Below are 22,426 nucleotides of genomic sequence, written 5' to 3' on the forward strand. Positions count from 1 at the left end.
TTTGCATATAGCCAGTGTCTAACCCAGGGTGGTGTGGAGTGCAAAAAAACGATGGATTTAGGCCCAGATCCTTGTACTGGGGTGAATGTACGACATTGTTCTACATTCTGTCCATCAACTGTGTTTTTTGCAATTTTCACCCCGAGTGTGCTGGGTATACTCAGACGTGAGTCCCAGGCTCTCCACACCACTGGAGTCAAGCTATCCAGGCTGATGAAGGCTGATAGCCAGAAACCGGTCCTTGGATGCTTGATTCCGGTCTGGGTAAGACATGGCTTGGTAGTTCGGACTGGACTGTTCCCATGAGGCACAGGGTCAGAGCTGATTTGCATATAGCCAGTGTCTAACCCAGGGTGGTGTGGAGTGCAAAAAAACGATGGATTTAGGCCCAGATCCTTGTACTGGGGTGAATGTACGACATTGTTCTACATTCTGTCCATCAACTGTGTTTTTTGCAATTTTCACCCCGAGTGTGCTGGGTATACTCAGACGTGAGTCCCAGGCTCTCCACACCACTGGAGTCAAGCTATCCAGGCTGATGAAGGCTGATAGCCAGAAACCAGTCCTTGGATGCTTGATTCCGGTCTGGGAAAGACATGGCTTGGTAGTTCGGACTGGACTGTTCCCATGAGGCACAGGGTCAGAGCTGATTTGCATATAGCCAGTGTCTAACCCAGGGTGGTGTGGAGTGCAAAAAAACGATGGATTTAGGCCCAGATCCTTGTACTGGGGTGAATGTACGACATTGTTCTACATTCTGTCCATCAACTGTGTTTTTTGCAATTTTCACCCCGAGTGTGCTGGGTATGCTCAGACGTGAGTCCCAGGCTCTCCACACCACTGGAGTCAAGCTATCCAGGCTGATGAAGGCTGATAGCCAGAAACCGGTCCTTGGATGCTTGATTCCGGTCTGGGTAAGACATGGCTTGGTAGTTCGGACTGGACTGTTCCCATGAGGCACAGGGTCAGAGCTGATTTGCATATAGCCAGTGTCTAACCCAGGGTGGTGTGGAGTGCAAAAAAACGATGGATTTAGGCCCAGATTCTTGTACTGGGGTGAATGTACGACATTGTTCTACATTCTGTCCATCAACTGTGTTTTTTGCAATTTTTCACCCCGAGTGTGCTGGGTATACTCAGGCGTGAGTCCCAGGCTCTCCACACCACTGGAGTCAAGCTATCCAGGCTGATGAAGGCTGATAGCCAGAAACCGGTCCTTGGATGCTTGATTCCGGTCTGGGTAAGACATGGCTTGGTAGTTCGGACTGGACTGTTCCCATGAGGCACAGGGTCAGAGCTGATTTGCATATAGCCAGTGTCTAACCCAGGGTGGTGTGGAGTGCAAAAAAACGATGGATTTAGGCCCAGATCCTTGTACTGGGGTGAATGTACGACATTGTTCTACATTCTGTCCATCAACTGTGTTTTTTGCAATTTTCACCCCGAGTGTGCTGGGTATACTCAGACGTGAGTCCCAGGCTCTCCACACCACTGGAGTCAAGCTATCCAGGCTGATGAAGGCTGATAGCCAGAAACTGGTCCTTGGATGCTTGATTCCGGTCTGGGTAAGACATGGCTTGGTAGTTTGGACTGGACTGTTCCCATGAGGGTCAGCTGATTTGCATATAGCCAGTGTCTAACCCAGGGTGGTGTGGAGTGCAAAAAAACGATGGATTTAGGCCCAGATCCTTGTACTGGGGTGAATGTACGACATTGTTCTACATTCTGTCCATCAACTGTGCTTTTTACAATACTCTGGCAGCTTCCTGTTGCTGGTAAGTGTGGGCCTCACGGCCCCTGAATATCTGCGGATATTGCCTGGCTGTGTCTTGTAACCCTGCTAAATTGGGTTGTAATTCATCTCTAAGGTGTCTGTGCCTGCATTTTGACTGTTTTTCCATTCATGATTCTCCTTTCACTTGCCCTCATTTTTCTCAACGCACAGACTGTTAAAGAGGACAAATGGGAGTGAGGGGGCACATTTGGTTTCGCCTAGGGCGCTATCTGAGCAAAGGCCAGCTCTGTGTGTGGCGTAGGGTGTGATGTCTTCAATGTCAGCCGACACGCAGGCGGTTCTCATATGTGATGTTAGTAGACTTGGAGCGTGTGTGTCTGTGTGCCGAATACTGTGGGCTCGATTCACAAAGGGATTCTGCACTCGTGGCGGAGGCCCCGCAGTCGTGGATGGGACCCCACAGTCGTGGATGGGACCCCACAGTCATGGATGGGACCCCACAGTCGTGGATGGGACCCCGCAGTCGTGGATGGAACCCCACAGTCATGGATGGGACCCCACAGTCATCGATGGGACCCTGCAGGCGTGGGACCGCTGCATTGAAGTTTTTGTTTACAGAGGTCCTGCCATGAGTGTGGGCCCCTAGCTACAAGTGCGGGCCCTCTGCCATAAGTGTTAGCCCCCTGACACAACTGCAGTGCCTTGGCCACTAGTGCGGGCCGCCCGCCACAACTAAGGGGCCTTCGCCACGAGTGCGGAGACCCTTTATGAATCGGGCCCTATGTGGTTGTCTGAGTGCGGGTCGGGCCTTCATTTGCAGAATCTTGCTATTTACGGACAAGCCATTGTCTTTTAGACCAATGTAAAGAGACCGGGGGATCTATTTGCACTGCACTGTGTGACAGGGAAAGAGCAGGAATGCGCCGTATTTAAGTCAATACGGTGCATTCTTACCTTTTCCTCTGCACTGGCATCTTTTGGCAACAGCACAGCCATGGTGTAAGGGTTCCTGTGTTGTACGCAGGATTGTTTTTGTGCAGGAAGGGGCACCTTCCTGCACAAAAACAGTCCTGAGAGGTACATTCCTCTTCCTATGTCACATAGGAAGAGGAAGTAACAAAGAGAAACAAAGATATTTCTCCTCGTTACTCCTCCCATAGGAAGGTGAATCTTTTTGGTGAATTCCCAGGTTTACCATTTCTGGTGAATCTGGGAATGCACCAAAATCCATGGAAGTTACGCGGGATCATGCGCGCAATGGCATGGAACACGTTACCAAACAGATTTATGCAGCCACTCAGGGCCACGCAAAGTGGCCTTGCGTGCCTTCATAAATCTGACTAAAGTTTTGTGTCGCTCTTGCACCACAGTGCGTGGTGCAAGAGCAATGCAAACCGGCTTGTAAATAGGCTCTCAGATGTTCCAGTACTTAAACCAGCAGGAGGAGAATGTAGAGGCCCAAGGAACAGAGAGGAGATTATGAAGAGAAGCAGATCATTCACTCCGAATCCTCGGGCAGTGGAGGGCATGGAGCCCTCCACCATCCATGAGCAATTCCGACACTTGACAGGTCAACAGGAGAACCGCACCAGAAGAGTGCAAACTCAGAACTCATCTACCGCTCTACATGACCAACTCCCGAGCTTGGTCTCTCTGTGTGACCTTAGGAGGATCATTCCTGATGATAGCCCCCTCACCACCAATGTGTACCTGACTTAGGATGGCCAAACATGAAACATCCTGCACTTTGCAGGCTTGCCTGCCCGCAAATAGGTACTGAGGGGATTATGAAGAGAAGCAAAGGATTCACTCCGAATCCTCAGGCAGTGGAGGGCAAGGAGCCCTCCATTATCCAGGGTCAATTCCGACACTTGACACATCAACAGGAGAACCAAACCAGGAAAGTGGAAATTCAGAGATCAAGTATCACCAGTACTTTAAATGGGTTGGTACTGTCTGGTACTGAGTACCTCCACTCGATGGGAAGAGTACCTGTACTTCTCAGCACTGCTGCATGACACTTAATGGGAGCAGGTACTCTAAACCAGGGGCGGCTCCTCCACTAGGGCGGAGGAGCACCGCCCTACTGCTTTCTCGTGGTGCGAGAAGCAGAAACACAAAAAGGTACCATTTTATGTTTGGTTGCTTGGAGGGAGGGTGGGAGGGCCTACTTTGCAACCAGGGCAGGGGAGGAATGGTGTGCCCACTCCTGAGTGTGCATAGACTGTTTTGTCGGCCCTCAGGGGCTGCCCAAACCAGTCATGGGCACTCTGCTCTTCTCCATGCAGGCTGCAGCCAACTTTGATCTGGAATGGATGGAGGATCCAGCATTGCCCGTGGGACCTTCCTGAATGGTAGAAGAGCTCCCTCCAGAGCTGGTAGTAGTGTTTCATCTAACAGCCTGTCTGCAGCAGAGCTGGAAGACAGGGGGGAAGAAAGGAAGATCAGGATGGAGCTTGCCAAGCTCAAAATGCATTTGGCAAAAGAAAAATTGGCAATGGAGAAGAAAAAGATGCTTCTAGCTCAGGAGCTGAGCTTGAATCAGCTGGAATTAAAGGCAAAGAGAGCTGAATCCAGCGCAGATGGTGGCAGCATTTCTTCAGTTCACTCAGAGAGTGTCTGGTGCCTGAGTGTGGAGTGGGAGACGACATAGATCGGTGCTTTCAGACCTATGAGATTGCTTTGCAGATGCAAAGGATTCATGAGGGGTTTGGGGTCTAGGTTTATGGAAGCTTTTCACAGGGCAGGGGAGGGACACCTTATTGACCCTAGGTTGTTGACCCTCAGAAGTACATGCAAATGTTTAGGTGAAGTGAGAAACTTGGGGCATATTTACAAGCCCTTACCGCCACCACTACATACATTAACGTGGCTTAACACTGCCTTGTAAATAAGGTCCCTTTCACGCTACACTTAGCATGAAAGGGGCGGCAATGGGTGTTGTGGTGGGCGTTCCACTGAAACACCCATTGATTTTGATGCTTCCTCCTATTTACAAAAGCAGCGTAAATAGGAGGCAGCGCTAAAATTAAGACCAGGGAAAAACTGGTCTTAAACATGCAAAATGAGAAGAAATGTTTTTTTTTCCTCGTTTTTGCTGTTTCCATTTATCCTGCCTTGGGCACCACACATAGAAACAGCGAAAATGCCAATGATTGCGTTTGTGCAGGAAGGGGGACCTTCCTGCACATAAACAATCTTCCCCTCATTACAGGCACCCTTGCTCTATGGTGAAAGGGTGCCTGCATTGGCACTAGGCAGCTTTATTTAGCGCCAGCGCAGGGGGAAACGCAGGACTGCACAATATTCTAGTAAATATGCTACAGACCTGATTTTCTAAAGTGACGAAGCGTGTTGTTAGTCTTCTTGGCTTAACGACACGCTTCGCCACTTTCTTGTAAATATGACCCTTGGTCCTCAGACATGGGTAGAGTGGGTTGATTTCTTCTGCAGAAAACTGGATGATTGGGTGGAGGGCAGGGAGGTAACAGACTATTAGGAACTATTGATTGCATAAGAACACATGTTTAGTCTATGTTTTCAGGAACTGCCCCAACACTTTATTGATAATACGCTAACTGACTCCAGGAAGCTTGCTAAGGAGGTGGGCCTCTAGCTCAGCACCAGGGTCCAAAAGAGGTTGTATGTGGCAGACTTAGCCAAGGTGAGCAGGGTCCCCAACAGAAGAAGGACGGGGGACAAAAATAAAAGTAAAGAGTTCTCAAAAGGGCCCCAAACTAGTTACCAGGGTATGGATTCCCAACCACCTGTTGAGAAGAAGTGGTTCCCTCCAGGAAAGCCTGCAGGGCAGGGAACACTAAAATGTTTTGAGTGTCATCAGGAAGGGTGCTTCAAGTGGAATCCCAAATGTCCCAAGTGGGCATAGGCGGGAAGACACTGGGGATGGCTAGTTTTGCCGTTGGGAGGAGTTGGTCCCAGTTAGTGGTAGGGGGACAGCTGAGATGACCTAGTAACTTGGTGATAGTGAGATGGTCCCGAGAACTGTCATGTCTGACAGCACTAGGAAGGACAGACCGTGGGTGACCATTAATGGGCAGAGGGTGGAGGCTCTGAGAGTCACAGGAGCGAGCATGACAACCGTCAGGTGTCATCTGCTGTCTTCAGAGCAGGTAGTCCCTAATGTGGTCCACCAAGTAGGTGCATCAGACAAGAATATATGTCATTATAACGCATGCGATACATCGTATGCCATTACAACTTAGTCGTTACAACGACCGTGTTGTTACATCGCAAACAATTACATCACAAATCGTTACAATGACTTGCTGTAGGGGGCGCGCTGGACTTAGGAATAGTATAATTTATTCAAATCAAATCAAATCAAAAATCTTTATTCGATTGTAGATTTTACAATCATAAAAGTACAATTTTTAAGTACGCATTTAAAAACATTACAAACAATTCATTTCATATGGCAAATAATGACACAGTATACAGTACGAAGAAAAGGGTGGTACATCAGACACTATGAGCATGAGCAGTATTTGGTTAAAAACATAAATAACTGTATTCTTAAAAAGGCACCTAAAACGTTTGCAGCGTAATTAACCATCCATACTTTTCCTAAAACAGATGGCTTTTTAAAAAAAGTTACAGACAAATAATGTACAATCGCTATTCAGTAGTTGTAAATAGTAAAGTGCAGGTTTAATTTGTGCAAAACTCAATGTTTTAAGGCACGGTTTAAGATATAATTTCTGTGGGATGGAATAATAGGGGCAGATAAAGAGAAAGTGTGCCAGATCTTGAGGAGACTTTCCGTCGCAGCCACAAGCTGGCAACACTTCACCCCGTTGAGCCCCACTTGGTACTGCCAGTAGAAGATGATATAGATCAAAACGGAACCTTATTAGCAGAAACCGTTCATAGCTAGTCATGGGCCATGTCAGGTAAGGTTCCATTTGTGGACATGTTTTTAATAGTAAGTGTTTCCTTACACTGACCTTCTGTATCTCAACCTCTTCTCTGTCAGTACATCTTAACAATAATATAGCGTTCTTGACAGAAATAACATCCGATTTTAAAATTGAGTTGGGAGCATAAAACAGGTCCGGCCGACCAATTGCCGTTAAACAATCCTTTATGTACTTCACCCATGGTACTTTGAACCTCCCGTCTAGCTGTAAGGCTTCTTTCAATAGGGCGTGTGTTAGTGGAATGTCAGTGTTAAGCCAACAATTCAGCCAACACAAAACAGGATTTACTGCTATTCTATCGCCTAAATAGGGGATCCCCAACTCCTCATGTACAGAGTAGTTCCCAATACCCCTTGGCAGCCTCAGGGTCTATTTTAGGAAGTTATTTTCTGTAACCTCTAGGTCTTTAATCTTGCGATAGCCCCAGAGCTCGCTCCCATAGCTGGCGACAGCAACACTTTTTGCCTGATACAGTTTAAGCAATGCGGCCGTAGGGCAATTGCCGATTTTTTTTGCAAAGCCAAGAATGGCCGCATTAACCCTTGTTGTTTCGCCCTTCTTTTTAGAGACTGCTGGGCCCCACGATAGTTTATGATCTAGCAGGACCCCAAGGTATGAGAAGGAGTTAGTTGATGGGATTTTCTCCCCATTTATGCTAAAGGAGTCCGTTTTCCGGGTACCCTTTCCTGTTTTCATGACGTAGGACTTGGAATTATTTATACTTAGGCCACGTGACTCCATGAATTTATAAAAGGAATTTAATAATTTCTGGAGACCGATTGCTGTTCTAGATATGAGAACAGCATTGTCAGCATAGAGTAGTACAGGTACCCCTTTGCGCTCAACTAAGGGGTAATCTGCTTCTGCGTTTAAGAGAAATTCCTCCAATTCATTAATGTACAGGTTAAAGAGGAATGGGGCCAGAATACAGCCTTGTCGAACACCCCGGTTTATTTTAAATTCGTCCGTTACTTTAAGATCTTGAGTGTAACGGACGTTTGCTCTTGTGTCTGAGTGCAGATCGGCAAGGAAGTTGACAAGATTCCTATCTACACCCATTCTCAGCAAGGTAGCCCATAGTAAACTTCTGTCCACGCAGTCAAAAGCGGACGACAGGTCCATAAATGCCATGTAGACAGTACCTTGTCTCGCCAGGGTATATTTGCTTAGAATCAGGTATAGTTTCAGGCACTGCGTAATGGTCGAATGGCCTGGTCTGAACCCATATTGTATAGGTGAAAGGATGTTATTATCTTTAGCCCATGTGGATAACCTATTAGGAATTACACCCCCTACCACTTTAGCTACTGAATTTATTAAGGTATAATTTATTATTCCTACTCCAGTTTGTGCAACAGCAGGGAAGGTGTTGGATTGTAAATCACTTGCGATCTAATCATATGCGATGTAACAATGCGGTCTTTGTAACGTCCGCTTTGTAATGGCATGCGATGTATCGCCTGCAAACTAAACAATGTCTCCCGTAGACAACAGTGCACACCAATGTTGGATGGCTCAGGTTCCCTTTGAATGTGGGTGGTCTCAGGGTCCTTAAGGGTAGCTGTGAGTCCATCCATGCCTGTGGGTTGGCTGCTGGTCAATGACCATGACCATACCACCTGGAAGGAGGTGGAGCTCAGGTCATACTTGGAGATGTTGGGATTTCCTGGGTTGGTGTTCCTGCCCATGGGGTCCATGGCAGCACACTAGGGTGGTCAGAAGGACCTGGAGCATAAAAGAGTGGTCCAGCTCCCTGCCAAGAAGAGGAAGATAAGGGGCATGGGAAATCCAGTCCTGAAATTCCCACAGTCCGGGAGGAGGCTGAACGTAAGGGGGAGGCCTCGGAACTTACAGGGGAAGATGTGGCCAAACTGAGGAACCAGCCTGAGCTGTCCCAGGAAACAGAAAACACAGGGGAGCGCATTAGAACTCATTTTTATTCATGGAATGCGTGCTTATTCTAGAGAAGGGATTGTTAATAGTAGATATTCTAGCCTGAAGAAGGCCCCAGACCCATGCAGGCTCACGTTGCGGGCCGAAACATGTTGACACTCTGAAGAGGGTATAACTGAATCAATAAATTCAGACATAACCTCGTTTAGTTCACGCTTTTATCCTATTCCCCAGGTATCCACAGAATAAACGTATTGTCTGGGGATACCTAGAGGTATTTTTAACATCATTCATTTGGTTCCCTTCATGGCCAGTTTACGCTTTATATAAGAACTCCCATAACAACTTTGGTTGAGTCCGCCCAGGTAGTACCATTTTACCTATGTGTGGAAAGATGCCTATGAGGAAGCTAGGCGTGGGCGGAAAATCCGTTCCGCTCGCGGATTTTGCGGATTTTCGGGAAATCCGCAATCCGCGAGATTTGCGAATTTCCCGCAAAATCCGCAAATCCGCGAGCAGCGGATTTTGCTCGCACTGCTCGCACTGTTCGCGTGAGTTCGCGCCCCGCGAATAAGTGCAAAATTGCAGAAATACGATTTTAGCAAAACTGAAAGTAACTACTTACCAGGTTCAAAAGTTCAGGCTCATCATTAGTAGCCATTTCCTGGAGTGCTTCCTGAGGGGCCCCTCCAGAGTTCAGTTGCCAGTTGAAACTAGTATGTGACCCTGCTCTGAACCTCAGAATAGTTACACATATGCCACAAAGGTCCTGAATTACAGCTAAGGGAGACAAGCAGGAGCCAGGCTGGAAGTTAAAATCCATTAATCAGCCCCTAATTCATTATTGTCAGTTGGGGCAGGGCAGGTGTTGTAACTAATTTTGCAACAATGAAAGCACTTAGCAAGTGCAAAAGATCACTAATCAGGGCGCACTAAGGAAGCAGGTGCCAGCTAAAAAAATATTCTGTGACACATGAATCAGCCCCAAATTAATTCAGGTCACTTGAGGCAGGGAAGGTGTGCTTTGCTTTGCCGAAAATAATGTACACTGGACAACCAGAGGGTGTGGTGATGAAACAGAGGGTGGCATGGGTGGGCCAGAGGGTGGCATGAGTAGTCAGAGAGTGGCAGTGGTGACAGAGAGTGGCAGTGATGAAGAAGAGTGTCCCAAACAGGCTGGACACGTAGAAACAACAAGTTCGCGAAACTTGCGACCCGACAGGTAAGTTCGCAATTTGCGAAAGTGTACAAAACCCTCGCGAACTGGCAGAAACACGGGCGAACACAAAAAAAAAAAAAATCCGCAAATTCGCGGGAATTCGCGGATTTTGCGGATTGCGAATCCGCAAATCCGCAAAATTCGCGAACGCGAGATCCGCAAAATTCGCTCATGCTTAGAGGAAGCATGTCACGATAAGTGAGTGCGGCGTCTTCTCCAATATCTTTGGATACCCCAGCACCCGAAGATTCTTTGGAGGGGAAGCAAAAGTGTGGGACCGCTTTCACTCACCTTTCTTCCTTTTTTCTGACAGTCTAGACCTGCCTAGGGATATACAGACAACAGCAGTTGCTTTTTTGTGATGCGGAAGTTCACCTACTTGGCAGGCCCAAACCTTCCTTCTTCTTACATATGTCACCCCTAAGGTAGTCCCTAAATAGCTCCATGGGCAGGGTGTAGTGTATTCAATGGGTAGGGCATGTACTTTGGTGTTTTACAAGTCCTGGTAGTGAAAACCCTCCAAATTCATTTTTCACAACAGCAAGGCCTATCTCTCCCATAAGTTAGTATTGGCACTGACTTGTAACACCTTACAAATGCATCTTCCAATTGGGAGCAGATAGAAAATTGGGGTTTGGTGTCTCTGGACATACAATTTAAAAACACATCTTTTAGTGATGTTGGTTTTTAAATTGCAGGTCTGAAAATGCCACTATTAGAAAGTTGACATTTTCTTACTTCAACCATTCTATGTCTCTACCTGTCCCTAGAATACATGTCTGGGTTGGATGACAGATGGGGTTTGCAAATTCAATTTAAACAGTCACACACAAAAGGAGCTGAAATGTGCCCTGCATATCCTGATGACTCATCACCAGGCTGATGAGCCCTCCAGAGCTAGAGTGGTGGGAGGAGCTGTCATTTGCCACTGAACAGGTATGTGCCTGGCCCCACACAAACAGATGCATACCCCCTGTATGTGCCAGTGCCAGGAAGGGTAGGGTCCTGTGCACTACAAAGACCTTTCTTTGAAGTCTCTATTTTTCAAAGGCTGAAATGAGTTTAAGTACCGGACCTCTGACACCATATACTTCTGGACTGAGAACATTCTGCCAGGAAGAAGAGTTGTTGCGCTGCCAGGAGGCACTGCCAATTTGCTGTTTGGTTTGTGTTGGCCTCCTGCCTGATGCTTCTTGCCCGCAAGGAAGAGGACTGGACTTTACTCTCTATGTCCTGTTTTCTAAAGTTTCTCCAATGGCTTGGCTGAGCTTGTCTCTTGTTGCTGAAGTCTCAGAAACAACTAAGACTTTACCTGCATCTCGCTAACGGCACCTGGCCTTCTCTGTTGTGAGTCCTGCCCAGTGGTGCCAAATCTAGTCCTGGGCCTTTGAAGGTGAAAGTGCTTCTGTAACCAAGAAACCGACGAACCCACTCCGAAGCATCAAATCAGAAACTCAACACATCACAAAGATGTAGACACAGCTCACATTCAACTTAGCCCTGACTTTGCCACAGCGCCTACGAAGAACCACCACGGCGTGAGTCTCGAGCACCGCATCGTGTGTGATGCTACACTCTGACTCCAATGCAGCTCCACCCTATGTGGCTTTCGGCCAACACAGCGCCTGCAGCTCAGTTGTTCAACATAAACACCAAAGAATCGACACCTCACGCTTTTGACATAGATGCATCATCAATGCCGTGTCACTTTCAGGAACTGAGGCCTTGCACCAGCAACCGATGCCTCACCTGCACTGTGCAACACATTGGGGAATATTTATGGGAAACTAAAACAGCCCGTGCCGCAAGTTTTTTTGCTGCACCACCTGCATTAGTTTCCAGGCACAGGGATGAGACATATTTGCAGCAAAATGTCGCTCCTCCATGCCTTTTCCAGCACTGCACACAAAATGATGGACGGAATGTTGCACAATGGCAAAACATTCACCCCCAGTCACAGATCTGGGTTTAATCCATCGTTATTTTGCACACCAAGCCACCCCAGTTCAGACATGGCCATATGGAAATCAGTCTTGACACTGTGCCTCGTGGGAACAGTTCAGCCCGAACTCCCAAGCCATGTTTACACTGGACTGGAATCAAGCATCCTAGGACCGGTTTCTGGCTATCAGCCGTCTTCAGCCAGGATAGATTGACTCCAGTGGTGTACTGAGCACGGGACCCACATCTGGGCATACCCTTCCCACATAGGGTGAACAGTAAAGCACACAAAATGATGGACGGAATGTTGCACAGTGGCAAAACATTCACCCCCAGTCACAGATCTGGGTTTAACCCATCGGTATTTTGCTCACCAAGCCACCCCAGTTCCGACATGGCCATATGCAAATCAGTCTTGACACTGTGCCTCATGGGAACAGTCCAGCCCGAACTGCCAAGCCATGTCTTTCCTAGACAAATTAATCAAGCATCCTAGGATTGGTTTCTGGCTATCAGCCGTCTTCAGCCAGTACAGCTTGACTCCAGTGGCGTAGTGAGCACGGGTACCACGTCTTGGCATACCCTTCTCACATAGGGTGAACAGCAAAACGCACAAGATGATTGACGTTTTTCCATTGTGCAACATTCCGTCCATCATCTTGTGTGTTTGCTGTTCACCCTATGTGGGAAGGGTATGCCCATACGTGGGTCCCATGCTCACTACGCCACTGGAGTCAAGCTATCCTGGCTGAAGGTGGCTGATAGCCAGAAACTGGTCCTAGGATGCTTGATTCCGGGCCAGGGAAGACATGGCTTAGCAGTAGGGTCTAGACTGTTCCCATGAGGCACAGGGTCAGGACTGATTTGCATAGGGCCATGTCTGAACTGGGTTGGCTTGATGAGCAAAATAACAATGGATTAAACCCAGATCTGTGACTGGGGGCGAATCTTTTGCCATTGTGCAACATTTCGTCCATCATCTTGTATGTTTTTATTTTCCAGCACTGGAGCACAAACTGCTGCCAAGCGCTGGCGCAGGCACCCTTGCACCATGGTGCAATGGTGCCTGTGGGATGGGCAGATTGTTTTTGTGCAGGAAGGGGCACCTTTTGTGGCACACCAGCAGCGTACAAAATGCGCCATGTTGCGTTATATTTACAAAGTAATGCATCTTGGTAGATGGGCCACTTTGTAAACCCCTGCGCCAGGTATAATGTATGCAGAGTGGGCGTTTTGACGCAAGAAAGCCTTGTAGAAGTGACTTTTAGGACTCAAATCCATCAATATCTTACGCCTGCCTCACAGCAGGCGTAAGACTGACGCAGGCACATTGAAATGGTACTTGCCCATTTTAAATGACCGATTGCTGAAGTTGCGTCACTTTTGTGACACACTCCGGCATTGCGTCATTTTTGCACCTACAGACACATCAGAAATACTTTCGTATCTGTAACTCCTTGCAACATGATGCGTCATATTGTAAATATAACGCATCCAGCATGTCGCAAGGAGGGCGCAATAAAAAGTTACGCATTCCTGTTTCCACCCAGCAATGCGTCACTTTTCATAAATGAGGCCTTTAGTGTGTACGACACTTACTCTGACCAGCGTGAGGGTCCCTACTTGGACAGGGTGCATTCCTCTGCCAACTGGAGACCCGGGCCTGATTCACAGGACTAACTTAAGATAAAATCCTAAACTTACTACCATTTTGGTATTCACAGAAGGCACTTACTCATTTTGGTATTCATGGAAGGCACTTTGGCCCACATGCATCAACCATGCCATTTGCGATTCCTTATTAGCGAAAAATAAGGATTCGCTTATAAGGAATAGCAAAAGGCTATGCATGAAGAAATCGCTAAAAAAATTGCGATTTCTTATTATTCCCTAATTGCGACTCGCAAATTACGAGTCACAATTAAGGAATACCTCCCCATTAATTCCTATGGGCCTAGAGGCCTAGAGGCCCATCGGAATGAATGGGAAGACATTCTCAATTTGCGAATCACAATTAGCGTATCGCAAATCGAGAATGTAATTTCAAGGGTGCAGGGGTCTCCAAAAGACACCCTGTTGCACCCCTGAAATTGATGTGTGTACATATGTTGCACACACACATGCCCTTAGGGCATGTGTGTGCGCAACATGAAACTTTGAAAAATGCACAAAAGTGCATTTTTCAAAGTTTTTGCAAATTACCATGAAGTTGAACTTCATGGTAATTTGCTACTCCTATTAGGGAAATCGCTAATTTTTTAACTTTGATGCATTGCATTTAAGGAATCTTAATTTGGGATTCCTTAAATGCAATCACAATTTAAAGAAATTGGGCCGGATTCACAGAATGAATTTAAGACTCAATCCTAATCTTACTACTATTTTGGTATTCACAGAATGCACTTACTACTTTTGGTATTCGCAGAATGAACTTACTACTTTTGGTATTCACAGAAGTTAGGATTTTGTCTCAAGTCTGCCTCAAGTCTGTCTCAAGTCTGTCTCAAGTCTGCCTTAAGTCTGTCTTAAGTCTGTCTTAAGACAAAATCCTAACTTCTGTGAATGCCAAAAGTAGTAAGTGCATTCTATGAATGCCAAAATAGTAGTAAGTTTAGGATTGAGTCTTAAGTTCATTCTGTGAGTCGGGCCCTCTCAATTTAGAGATTCCTTAAATTGCGATTTTTGCATTTGGGATGATGCATCCCAAATGCAAAAATACCGGTCGCAAAGGGGCAGATTCTGAGAATCTGCCTGTTTGCGACCGGTTTTTAGTTTGATGCATATGGCTGTTTCTCATTTCGGTATTCACAGAAGTTAGGACTCCTAACTTTAGGACTCTTAAATGCCTTCTGTGAATACCGAACGCCTTAAAATTTGGATTTTTCTCAATTTAGTAGAAGTAAAGTTAGGACTCCTAACTTTAGCACTCCTAAACTGAGAAAAATCCTAATTTTAATAATTGAGCTCAAGGCGCTACTCTTCAATGATAAAACACGGACGAATGGAATTTGAACAGTTGGAACTAGTATCCACAATATGCAGTGCGGCTTGGGAGTGGAGCGTGAACCACACGCTCCCCACATATTTGTACTTAATGACGGTGCATTAAGGGCATGGCACAGCCCAGGTTTGCACGCAAAGTGCATAATTCGTTAAAATACTCATGGATTAATTGATGACTTTAGAGTGAAGAAACAGTGTGCATACCACCTCTTCCAACATATTTAAACATTAGCATATAAAAGAAGATGTTATCCCTATTAATAATTTATATATGTTTCAAATATTTTTTATTCTTAACCTTTGAATCATATAATAAAAAATAAAAGCATACTTCAAAATTAAGAATAAAATAAAAATATATATAAAACAAATTTTTTAAAATACATTTTAAAATATTAGGTAAAATATTTTAATAAGGAGTTTTTTCACAAAAATTATAAAACGTATATTTTCATTTTAAAAATGTAAAATTAAAAACATTTAGGGGCCGATTCCGATTCGTGAAAAAAAGCGTCCATCCAAATCGTATCCGGAGCCCTCGCCGTACGAATCGTATACGTCTGTCCGAATCGCATGGTACGATCCGTATCTCATCAATCCGTCCAAATCTTCGTGAACCGTACGAATTGCAAGGGTGAAACTGTACGACACGGACCCTCACAGTGAACCGTACGATTTATAAACATGCTGTACGACCCGACGGGTACGATCTGGACCGGGGTATGAGGACGCGATTCGTACGGCCCACGTCAGGTAAGGGCGATTCGTACAGACAACCACATATTCACATACACACCATACGGTGCGTACACCCCATGTCTGCAGGGGTACGGTGTGTACCCCTGCGAACTTGGGGTGTACGCTCTGTACCCCATGATCGCAGGGTGTACACACCATACACCTTGCGATCATGGGGTACAGTGCATACACCCCATGATCGCACAGGTATGCACCGTACCCCTGCAGACATGGGGTGTACGCACCGTACCCGGGAGGGGGCGTTCTGTACCTGTTTCGAGGTGAACTCTGCTTCTCCGGATGTTTTGGGCTCCTGTAAAAAAAGTGTTGTACCGGTGCGTACCCGACACGAATCGTACTTGCTGGGTCGTGAAAATCTGCTCCGAACCGTATGGATGTCGTGTACAGCGGGTTCCGAGGGAGAATCGTGTGGAGATTAGAGTCGTACGGTCTTTGTACGATTCGTACGGAGTCCTGCTCCTGGTACGAATCGTACTTCCTCGTACGTACGGGGAAGTTACAGGGTACGATTCGTACAGGAAAAACGCTCCGTACGGCTATTCAGAGTGGTTTTTCCCGAATCTTTATCGGCCCCTTAATATGCACATATTTTTAATTTTTAAACAATTATATAATTTAAATATGTATTTAAATAGTTACAATAAAAAAATATATTTTAAATATGTTATAATTAATACCAATTTTAAATAATAATAAATACAGAATCAAAAACATTACAATAAATTACATCCAAAATAATGCTTACAAATGATGTTAGATACAACAATATTTTCTCAATCAATATATTTTGTAATGATATTAAAAACAACACTTAAATTGATATTTTTACCTTCAATATTCCTGTCAACTATATTTTAGACATCCCAATATTCTTGACATCCCGATATTCTTCACACAATATTTTTGTATCACAATATTTTGTATTTAATATTTTGTCCAAACACAATATCTTAGTACATATAGCTCTGCTCTGCTCCCCCCTTCTCGGTTTTCTTTCCTTTGAATACACTGCAGCTCAGCAACTTTTGTGATGGGTTCTATAGACCTATGGGACTACCCTTCTTTGCATATGGGAGCATACCCTGACCCTTTCTTTGTGGTGAAAAAAACAAGGTTTCTCATTATATGCATCCTTTCTGGTGCCATGATTCACTCCATTTTCATCACATGCTGAATGTCGTAGTGTAACAAAAAGTAGTGACACCTGACCATCAGGAGGCAGCAAGGAAGGATGCTGGTATTAAATTGGTTGTCCAAAACACACTACAATTTAGTTGCCTCTGAGCTCAACAGGAGCCCAGGTGAAACAATTAGCTGCGCTTGAAAACCGAAAAAAAGATTATTGTTTTAAGTAAAAATAGAAAAGTAGGAGTACTGTGAAGTATTTCTAAAAATTATTGAAACTATTTAATAACACAAAAGTAAGCGAATTGATTTCTCGTTATTTTCTTCTGATGATTGAAGCAGAGGGACCCGGCTCCTCCCCCTGCCTCTCCTCACTTCCGGGACCAACTCTCCTTATTCAGGATGCCGGCCCGGATGAGCAGGGGATGCGCGCAGACGTGCCAAAGGCAAGCCCACCTTCCCCCATCCGCATCCGGCCGGGTCCACAGGCCAAAACCCCTGCTCCCCTCACTGGTCAGTGGATGCAGTATAGCTTGGAAGAATTACGCTGTCTTGCAGGCCCGATAAGGGGAACATATAAACATTCCATCATACCCTCTAGTGACCTTCATAACTGTTCACACTGCGGATTTCATTTAACAATAGACCCTCCCCATCCCCACCAACTCACGGAAATATAAAATGTTTCTGTTAAACTGCAGATCACTGCCTAAACACACGGCAGAAATCTCCATCCTTCTTGAAGAAGAATCGCCCAAGGTACTGCTTTTACAGACACATGACTCACCTCCAGTTCGGACCCTGATCTTATTCAGGCTCTTCCAAGCAGCTATTACATTTTGAGGCTGGACAGTCCCATCGGGAAAAGGGGTGGGATAGCTCTTATCTACAAACAGGGTTTAACCTGCTGATTGACCGATAGCCCTGTCCCAGACTGTGAGAATGTAGCCTTTCCTATTGAATTCTACCCAGCCCTCATTTTTATGGAGTATTTTAGTATACTGAACCCAGGGACCCTCAGTAGAATTCTGTAAATTATTACCAGACCTGGCTGCAAACCTAGCTAGTTCATTGGCTCACTCTACTCTACTGGGGGACTTCAATCTTCAGTTCGACGACCCCCTACAGGCATCAGCAACCGAACTCACCAAGGACCTAGCAGCCTTCCAACTCATACAAAAAATTAATGAGCCCACCCATATAAGGGGTCACTTACTAGACCCATATTTTCAAATTCTGAGGACTTATTAGGAGGGAACCCATCCCTGTCCCATTGTCAGACTACTTCCTTATACCTTTTATCTGGTCACCACCCCAGATAGTTACACATAGGATTCCCATTTATTTGAAAACACGCCCTTGGTCCAAACTATCAACTGAACACTGGGCCACAGTATTAGAAGAAACTAAACCTGCACCTTCTTTAGATGCAGTCACGGCCAATGATAACTTCAACAACTGGCTCCAAAAATCTCTAGATGTCCTTGTTCCCGTAAAAAGAATCAAAGACAAAATAGGAAATATCCAAAAACCTTGGTACTCAGCTACACTACGGGGCCTAAAAAAAAACTGCAAAAAACTCGAGTGAGACTGGAGGAAAAGTTTCTCAAAGGAGAAGAAAAAAAAATAGAGAGAATGTATTAATCTTTACAAAGCTGAAATTAGGGCAGCACAGGCAGCCTACTATGAAAATAAAATCTTAGCAGCATCCAACTCCGCTCGTGAGATCTTTAGCATTGCTAAAACCCTTTCCAAAGTACCCCCCACGGTATGCAACGTTTACAACACACGCATTACCATGACGTACCATTACCACGCAGTTGTAACAACGAAAGTTGTTACAACGAATTGCGCTGGGGGGCGCTCGAGGATAGTAAATCATTTAATTTACTATCCCAACACCTTCCCTACTATCCACGGGGACTGGTGTTGGAATAGTAAATTAAATGTTTTAAATTTGCGCCCCCCCAACTCAAGTCGTTGTAACGATTTGCGTTGTTACAACCACGTTGTAATGGTATGTCGTTGTAACGCGCGCGTGGTAACGTCATATATCTACCCCCCACCAGCTATTCCTGATACCTCAGGAGCACAGTGTGACAAATTAGCAGAGTTTTTCTAAAATAAAATTGAAACTATTTTCTCCTCTTTTCCCCCATCAAAAATGGCTCCCTAGCCCCTCAACTCTGCAGTAACCAGCCCACCTTGGACACAATTCCGGGGATGGGCATGCCTGTGTTAGAAAGTCTCCTATCCAAGGTAAAAAGTGGATCACCCAAAGACCCTGCCCCTTCATGGATACTGAGACAGGTGGCAGGTGTGGCTTCCCCTGTGATTCTAGACCTGATCAACATCTCACTCTCCTCGGGGGTAATCGTTCTCCCCGCGACTTAAAGGCAATATGGCCAACCTCCCTTGGCTCAGCCCCCATCCCCAAGATCGAGCTAAAGAGTCTGGGTGTCTGGATCGACCAAGACCTCACATATAAAGCTCAGGCACGGAAGATGGCTGCCTCATGCTATGGTGTCCTTAAAATGATTCGGAAGGTCCTTCCTCTTCTTCCTTTTTAGGCAAGGAAAATTATAGTCCAGGCCCTTGTCCTGTCCTGGCTGGACTATGCGAACGCTCTCTATCTGGGTGCCCCCACTGCCACCCTTTCCAAACTATAAACCATCCAAAATTGGGCAGCAAGGCTCTTACTGGGCATCCCTAAACATCATTCTGCCAAAGCTGCCTTGAAATCACTCCATTGGCTGCCAGTCCAGGAGAGAGTCAAGTACAAGTCCCTGTGTATTGTCCATAAATCTATATTCAGAACAGGCCCCCCCATTCTTCATAGTATTATCCAGCCTTACCCGCCCAATAGAAGCCTTCGCTCCAAAACCATGAACCTGGCCATTATCCCTAGGATTAGGAAGGCCAGAAGTGAAGGCGGGCAATTCTTTTAATGCGGCCAGACAATGGAATTCCCCCCTTCCCCTCCCCACCTGTGAGCAGAACCCAACCACTTTTCTTTTCGCAGAACCCTAATAACATTGCTTTTTCCCTAAATGGCAGAACATCTCATTTCTGCTACTGCTAGCGCTGGGATGCCTCTGGGTAGCCATGCGCTATACAAATGCTATTTCAATTCAATTCAATTAAATTCTCATTCTGACCCATGTATAGTGTTGGTTTGTCTGGGATTACTTCTTCCATCATTTTAAAGCCATGCACTTGCTGTCAGTAAAGCAATGTTTCAATGTAAAGGCCTTGTTTAGACTTTTGCAGACCAGCTACTAAGGGGATATCAACCTGCCCCATATATCATATAATGTTGGTGAACATTGAAACAGTTTCTGTGGACCATGATGGAGCACTTCTGGTGAAAATGATCAACGCCGAATGGTCCAATATGTCTTGGAGGGAAGACAGATTTGTCAGCATTTTTTTTTCTTCATATACAAGCCTCCAAAGCACATGTTATTCTCTTAAAAACAAACAATGTTCATGAACTGCTTGAAACTTTCCCAAAGCAAAGGGGACATTGATGTTTGTAATTGCTGGAACTGCAGAGAAAGTTAGCAATAAAAGCTCCACACTAAATAGGTGTTTAGATGCCATACATGAGGGGTGATTTTTGGCCAACTAGTCTAGCCCAGGGGATTTCTGAGGGCAGAGGTGGCTCCGGGTCTGCCATCAGAAAGGCCCGGGGGTAGGGTGTTTCTTAATCAGGGTCCAAAGTAGAATGAATAAATTATTGTTTAGAAAATACACTTATAAACAGTGCAGGAAACGAGGGCAATACAATTGGATCATGGATCTGGCAGCTAACATTGAGTTGGATCCGAACTGGCTCAAGTGAAATATGCTGAATTTATCCTGGTGTAATTTGCTGACACCAAAACACATTCAGCTGCGCTCGGCATGTCTACTTTTCATTATCAGCAGCAATCTGCAGGCGGTGAGGGGGCTTTTCTATTTTCACTGTAAGCTGGGCCCAAAACAAAAGTCTACTTTAAAGGGCCATAAGCCCTCCTTTTGTTCGAGTGCCATTCAGTCTGGGAGCCTAACACCTAAATGCCAATGTAATGTACTGAAATAATGACACACAGTTTGTTATCACTTCACAGGTACTAAAGAGAAATTATGATTTGAAGCAGGTTTTTGACTTTGTTCAACTCCTGAGCCGACGTCTCCAACTGAATGCCAACAAGTCGAAGGTGTTGTTGGTGGGAGGGAACCATGACCGATGGAACGAGCGTTGGTGGCTCAAGAGTCTAGGTATGGCCCCAGTCTCCAAGCCTGTAGTGAAGAACATGGGGGTCTGGATGGACACCTCACTTAATTTTCAGACTCAGACTAAAAAGTTGGCGGGAACTTGTTTTGTTCTGTTACGTGGGCTCAAACCTATGTTGGCCTTCTTTGATGCCCCGACTAGGCAGATCATTATTCAGGCCTTGATCTTGTCTAGGCTCGATTATACCTGTTCTCTGTATTTGGGAGCTAAAAAGTCTGAAATACAGAGGTTACAGAGAGTTCAGAACACGGCCGCAAGATCTCTCCTGGGCCTGCGTAGAACCTGTTCAGTAACTAGTGCCATCAATCGTCTCCACTGGCTGCCTGTGGCCAGGGGAATTAAGTTTAAGTCACTGTGTATAGCCCATAAAATCCTGAATTTGGCTTCCCCGCAAATTCTGACTGATCTTCTCTTACCATATACTCCCGCGCGATCGCTTCGATTGATGGGCCAATGCCTGGCAGGGATCCCCCGTCTGAGTAGGGTTCGTGCCGGCGGCTGCTCTTTTTGTAATAGAGCTGCCATTCTGTGGAATTCATTGCCCGCTCACATTCGAGGGCTCATCAACTATCTTCATTTTAGGAAGCTATCAAAACATTTCTTTTTCCTTCTCTGTAGGCCAAGGGGGTTTATCTCCGCTTTTTGGCTTTAAAAGCCAAGAAAGCAGAGATAAAATTATCTCCCTATTACCTAGCTGTCGCTAACACCAGTTAGCGACAGCTAGTAGGAGATAGCGACCCTCTTGGGCCCCACTTTGCATGTCAGTGATATTTATCACTAATGACATGCAAAGTGGGCGTGCCACGATGTTAGCGACTGGAAATAGTCGCTAACATCGCTATCTCCTATTACCAACTTTTGGAGATATTCGCGCTAAGCGCGAACATCTCCAAAAGCTAACACCTGCACAGAGCAGTTGTTAGCCATGTTATCCAATGGGAGGTGGATAACATAGCTAAGAGCATTAGCTCGCTAATGCATGAATATCACGGACTTTTCAGCGATATTCATGCATTGTGGCCGATTTTTATCGCATTTGCGATAAACCTGGGTAATACCAAGGTTTATCTGCGATAAAATCGCCGCAGGTCGGCGATAAATTATTGTCTCAAACCAAGCAATAGCGATAATTATCGCTATTGCTTGGTAATATGCCCCCCTGTTCCTTATGTGTGTGCTATTCTCCTGTTGCTCAGCGCCATGACGCCTCATAGCTGGGGCAGCTGTTGCATTTTACAACATTTTTAACATAACATATATAATGGATATATATGAAGGTAAGAAGGTCAGATATATCTCTCTGTATAAATAATTACACAAATAATTATTTAAATAGTTCTTATTAATATCTTCTTAATATTGAATTCTTTTACATTGTTACTCAACCCAATGTATGGTGTCATAGACACATTATACAAAGGGCCTTATTACAAGATTGACGGTCCATAGGACTGCCGCACCCGTGATGTCGGTCCAACCACTGCCATACAGCAGGACCGCCTGCAGTATTAGGACTGCAGCGGGTGCACCGACAC

This window comes from Lissotriton vulgaris, chromosome 1_1 (genome assembly GCF_964263255.1).
Source record: "Lissotriton vulgaris chromosome 1_1, aLisVul1.2, whole genome shotgun sequence".
NCBI classification, from domain to species: Eukaryota; Metazoa; Chordata; class Amphibia; order Caudata; family Salamandridae; genus Lissotriton; species Lissotriton vulgaris.